Source organism: Metopolophium dirhodum, chromosome 1, assembly GCF_019925205.1.
Source record: "Metopolophium dirhodum isolate CAU chromosome 1, ASM1992520v1, whole genome shotgun sequence".
Taxonomy (NCBI): Eukaryota; Metazoa; Arthropoda; class Insecta; order Hemiptera; family Aphididae; genus Metopolophium; species Metopolophium dirhodum.
In genome coordinates this window covers 91,331,176-91,337,920 of record NC_083560.1, presented here as the reverse complement: position 1 = coordinate 91,337,920, position 6,745 = coordinate 91,331,176, and the positions used below count along the sequence as shown (strand labels likewise).

General features: G+C 27.9%; 1 pseudogene; it reads left to right on the top strand.

Annotated features, from left to right (window-relative positions):
* Window positions 1-2,980: 2,980 nt before the first annotated feature.
* Window positions 2,981-4,933, top strand: LOC132945283 (uncharacterized; annotated as a pseudogene).
* The last annotated feature ends 1,812 nt before the right edge of the window (window positions 4,934-6,745 follow it).

Genomic DNA, 6,745 nt, shown 5'->3' with positions numbered 1-6,745 from the left:
TAATTTAATACCTATTTAAAACGTAGATTGTTTAAAATATAAACTATTCCATGGAAATGTGGCTTGTTCAAAAATCAGTTTTCGAATTTTGTGTTAAACAATTACTGAAAACCATGTACATTCATTATGGAGAACGTTGCAAATAATTATAATAGGAAAATTGATTGTAATTATAATAATTCATGATAAGTCCGATGCGATAATTATATCGATTATATACAATCGAATTAGCGGATAGCTTTGTATTGTCGTAAATGCATTTAAATGATTTTTATTAACTGATTGATTCAAATAACTTAAACATTTGTAAAGTCTATCTCATTATATTTACTTTTATACATCAATAACTATATATATTATCATATGGGTATGATATATGATTCAATTTGGCATATTTCATAATGAATATTTATAAATTGTTAATTGTTAAGTACATAGGTAATAAGGTTAAAACAATATGTTGTTTTCACTAAGGTTAATTTAATAACAAAAGAGTATTTCGGTGAGAAAATCGCATACGATTCTTCCAATTTATTTTTTTAAATTATACCTTTATAAGTTTAAACGTTTAATTGTTTAATATATAAAATATAAAATAAAAATGTGATTTTCAAATACTGAGATACCAAAAGTTATATTGCATAATTAATTACTTAAAAAAAACTTTATCATTGATTGTAGAGAAACTTGCATATAATTTATTGAAGTTATATTTAAAACTATAAGATTTAACATTTTATCATAGTCGGTTTGCAAAATGTTTCTGTTCCATTTGACTTTCCATAATATTGTATAATATTATGATTAGTCATTCCTCATTAGATATGTAATATAAGGTTCAAAAAATGTGTTTTTTTTCCTTGGGATATTCTTGTAATTTTTGTTATTTGATTACTACTAAAATTTGCTTGAATTTCCCGGGGAGTAAATCGCATACAATTCGACCGATTTATTTATTAAAATTAGATTTAAGATTTAAGGTGCGATTCCATAGGACGCGTCTGTAGACGCACGACCGGTGCCGGTGCGGCTGACGCAACGCGGCTCTATTTTTGCCGCACGAGTCGCACGGCTCAATGACGAATTCCCTACAAACAAAATTCAACGCCAGAGACGCGCGGCGATTTTTGTCATTCGTTTGAGCGCGTTTGAACTGTTTGCAAGTGGGTCGTGTTTATAAAGATTTGTTTTTATAATAATACTGTGATTTGTATTTGTATTATAACAACCATGTTGAGAAGTCAGAAGAAAAAAATATGCAACACAGAGAAAATTCACAATTTGTTTCTTACTAGAAAAATTGAAGGATTTTACAGCATATTAATAGAAAAACATTTATTTGAAGATGAACAAAAATTTAGTGAATTTTTTAGATTGAGTTGGGATCAATTTGATTACGTATTAAATATTGTTGAAGAACATATCAAAACTAATCCTTATCTACAATCGAGTCGGACTAATCCTTCATTTTCACTAACCGAGTTTACTCCATCCAATAAATCTTCATTTTTTTTACTGACAAACTTTTCAAAACATCCACGTTTTTTTTGCACGAATGCTTCAACTTTAGCTTTTTTCAACCGTTTTTGATGACCTGAAGGATGTGATCTAAATTTATCATGATCACGACTAGCCATAATTATCAATAATTGAATAATTAATAAATAACTTCCTGTGTTTCTGTAAATTATAATATGTACCTAAGTATCAATTTTTTATCTAATTGGATCACTTAATAATAATAAAATATTAACCTTCAGTTATACATTTAAGTATTGAGTTTAAAATATGAATACTAGGAACGAATTTAGACTTCTGGATTCCCGGAGCAAAAGTTTTTTTGATGCCCCTAGAAGTCAAACAATTAAAAATACCCAATTCGTTTAAATATAGCAATAATATTAAAATAATTGTATTAAAGGAGCACACAACACAAAAAATAAGTTTTTTTTTATTTGAAAGAATGATTAATTCTAAGAATAATGGTATAGGTTTTACATTTCTACTCACATTATTCAATATGTTATGAGTAAAGACCGGATTTATATTCTCATAAAAGACGTAAATTATGATGCTAATATTCCCTAAAAAAACCTTCAAATATTCTCATAATATTCTCTTAAAAATTTAAAAATATGATAAAATATGCAAAATTAATCAATAAACATTCATCTTTTGCTTTAATATACATTTAAAATTTTTTTTTTTCAATTTTATTTTAATAGTGAGGTATTAATTAGGTATTAAAAATTGCGTATTCTAATGGAATATTATTGCTTCACACAACGATTTACCAACCTAAACATTTTATTTTTTAAATTAAATTTACGTATAAATGTGTGGTTTTATGTGTTTAAGACGATACACGTATCAGAATTTCAATATAACGTTTAATTTTTTAATATTAAAAATCTTAAAAGAGATATTTTTGAATTTTTATTTCGTATTTAAATCGCCATGGCGCGACGTTTAACAAAAATATCACTTTTAAGATTTTTAATCTTAATAAACGTTATATTGAAATTCTGATATGTACTTACATTGGTTTATGCCCAGTTCGCCGACACCCGGCTTTTTGATAAAAAAACCAGTTTTTAATGGGTTTTAAAAAAAGCCCAATTTGCCGACAGATGATAATATTGACGACATGCTTTGCTGTATTGCAATAAAACTATAATAGGTACTATCATAATCTGTAAATTTATTTTATCGTGAATAAGAACTGCAGGTACCTATCGGCTATGATATCTATATTGCAAAGTTATGATATCTGTAAACTTATTTAATGGTGAGTATAAGATAGTATTATAGGTACCTATCACATGATGATTGACATCCATTGATATATTATAAATATATTTATATAACATATTATTATAAGTCCATTGTGGTTTTCAAATAATGAATATGATTTTAGTTAGTAGTTTTATTTCACTGCGCGAGGTAGGTACCTATTGCAATAATTTTTTTTTTTCCCATTATGGAGTGGTTTAAATTAAAGTCGGAAAAGAATCAGGACTTACTTGTAGTGGACAAATATTTACATAGAATAGACCGGATACGTGGCGACAACGAATATTATAAATGTGTGCATAAGTGCGGCGGCCGTGCAATATTAAGACGTCCAGACGTCGTAGTTATGTCTAAGACACATAATCACGGATGACATGGTCTTGAATTGGCACAACGAGGTTTCCGAAATAAATTAAAGGTAAATAATTGTATTAAATATTATCATATAAAGCATTCATATTTTTATAAGCAATTACCTACATGGAGTAAATGGATTTTAGACTTTGAGCTTTGAACTTAAGAATCAATTTTTCGAAGTATTTCACAAAATTAAAAACTAAGAATATTTTTGTTATAGGATGTTGTTACACTAAATCCAACGAAACCAATTCCTCAAGCTTTTAACGAAGTCAGAAGATCTGTTATAAGTTCAGGATTGCAAGGATCATCACAAAATGAAGTATATCATTCCATCCCTACGTTAAATAGTGTTCGAAGTTCAGCGTACCGTAAAAAAATGAAACTTATTCCTACATTACCTAACAACTTACGTGACTTAATAATTAATGGTGAATGGCGATCTACTAATGACGGGAGAGACTTTTTATTAGGTATAAAGAAATAATTAGTTATGTATACTAATATAATAAATAAATGTAATTTAAATACAAAATATAAGTGTCATAATATTATTCTTATTTCTTAGGGTCGGACGGAGATGATGACAAAATAGTTATATTTGGTACTGAAGGCTTCTTAAGAAGACTCTGCGCGGCTGAAGTTATTTTTATGGATGGTACCTTTAAATCAGCTCCTAAGTTATTTCTTCAGATTTACACGTTACATTGTTTTGTGCAAGGAATTATGGTACCAATGGTAATTATTTAAGTATTTTTATATACAATTATAAAATTTAATTTTCAAAAACGTTATTTTTTGCAAAATTATGTTCGTTGATAAAATAATAACCTTGCATAATTATAATAATTTATATAAAATAAAATGTACAGGGAGGTATTGTTGATCACACTACTTCTCCCCCGGCTTTAAGTTAATAGCTACTATCTAGGTACCTAACAAACAGTATATTTAACTTTTAACCTTCTTATTTAGGCGTATGCACTCTTACCAAACAAGACTTCCGCAACATACAAACGAATGTTTAAGCTAATTAAAGAAGCCGCAATTAGAATAGATTTAATATTCCATCCTAAATGTTTTCAAATTGACTTTGAAATTGGAACGATTATAGCAATTAAAGAAATATTTGGGCACCAAACTAAAATAAAAGGATGTTTGTTTCATTTTGGACAATCTATATGGCGCAAAGTACAGAACGTAGGATTATCCGAGGAGTATCAAAACAATGCCGAAGTTCAACTAACTGTCCGTAAAATATGTGCATTAGCATTAGTCCCTATAGATAACATTGATGAATGTTGGACCATAATTCACGCGGAAGCTCCAAATAATGAAAGTAAGAAAGTTATTAATGAATAAATAAAAATAGACTAATTATTGAATTTGGTTATATAGATCTAATTAAACTCATGGATTACTTTGTTGATACTTATTTAAATTATGATATATGCCACTTTCACCGAAAAATGTGGAACCATTTTGAAACAGAAGGCAGTCGAACGATTAATCATTTAGAAGGATGGCACGCGGGTTTAAATCGAGTAGTTAACCGTCACAGGCCTAATATTTATACACTTATAAATGAGATCAAAAACCAACAGCAGAACTTTGAATTGGATATTTCATCGCAAAGTAGGGGAAATTCGTAAGCTCGAGGAACAGTTGAAAAATGTTAAAGAAAGGTACGCAAAATATTTATTTTATGTAACATACTATTTGTGGATACCATATTTATATCTATCTATATTTTAAATAATTATATTTTTCTATTTCAGGTTAAGAGAAAACGAAATTACTTTAATTGAATATATTGATACCATAAAATATCATATTCGCGTTAACTATTTTTACTTTTATTTATACTTTTTATTATTATAACGACTATGTAATATTACTATTATACATACCTAAATTTAAAAATTACATTTTATACTTTTTATTTTTTTAACTAAACTGTATTTCTTCAAATTGGGTGTCGGCGAACTGGGAATACACCCTTACATTTGCCAAATACGCAGCCGGGCCGGCACGTAGCTATTCTACATTACTTAATTTCTCATAAAAGTAATAATTTTTTTTACACCGGATTTTCACCAAATCATTCCATACAGAGATAGCTACAATAATTTAACATTTAAAAAAAATTTAAAGGAATTTTTTTTTTTTGTGTTGCATGCTCCTTTTAAGAATAATTGTAGAACTGTAGAAGTGCATGTTACGGGTTACGTAGAAAAAGGAATAATCGGTACCTAGCTATTATTATATTAGTGAAAATGTTAAAACCCGAGCCGCATGAGTCAATGCGATCCGAGGTTTGGCCACCCTTGTGTTATCTAGGATGACTGATTCTAAAATAGTTGAGAAATTTAAATAGAATATTTAAAAAAAAAACACGGGAGACGGGACAAAACGCGATTTATTGAAAGTTAATTAAACATACCTATTTTTCTTCAATACATAAGGTACTTTAGTACTTATATTATGATAAAATTAATTTTTTTAATAAATACGCGTTGCTTAACTACCTATATTAATAAACGTCGGTTATACAAATAATAATATGCACTTACATAATGAGACCGGATCCATTTGTGGCGACTGACGAAATAGAAATGTAAAACAACTCATCGAATGCTATTGACTTAATATTATATTATACTATTTATACTATAGTAAACAAATATAATATATATATATATATATATATATATATATATATAATAGATAAATCAAATAGCTATTAATATCCACAAGCTGTACAGCACGGTGTATTGCCGTACTATAGCGATAATATTATTATGTTATCTCGATTCTTGACGTGCCACTGGTAAGAGTGTGGGCTACAAAACGTCTACAACGACAATAATATACTAAAAATAATGTTTAGATAGTGGCGGTACTGCATTAAATTTAAATTAAACTACAATACCCAATATAAATTAAAAATTAACAGCATAATATTTGTCACCATACAAAATACAAATGTACATTTTATACCCAATCATTCGATTAAACAAATAATATCAATACAAAACTAAAAAATGCAATAATTTTGAACAATATTTTGGTATCAAATTTAAGTGCGAATTTCGAGGTCCCTACAAGCTAGGCAAAGCCAGCACTGCCTACCCTTAACGACGGCCCTGATTAGGTATTTATTATTATTTAAATTTAAAAAAAGAATTTGAAATTGTTTTTACATTTGTTTATTCATACACAACTTTATAAATGTAAACAATTTATATTTTGTGTTCTTATTTAAATTAAAATTTTTTTTTTTTAAATTTTTGTAGAAATTCACAATTAATACTAAGAGCACAATAAGCGTATTTGAAGAGAGTAAACAAGCAGGATAATACGGGGGTAAGAAGTCTCCCATTAGCAACACTTAGCATGAGAAATTAAAATTTAAAAAATATAAAATATCATGAATATTGAATTTTAAATAAAAATGTTTGATACTGAATGCTTGATTTTCAAGAAGCTATACATGTAGGAGCAAAGTTTGTATGGCCACAAAAGAAGATCATTGGATGTATATTTCATCTGACTCAAAGTTGGTGGCTGCATACACAAAACGTTGGTAATTACT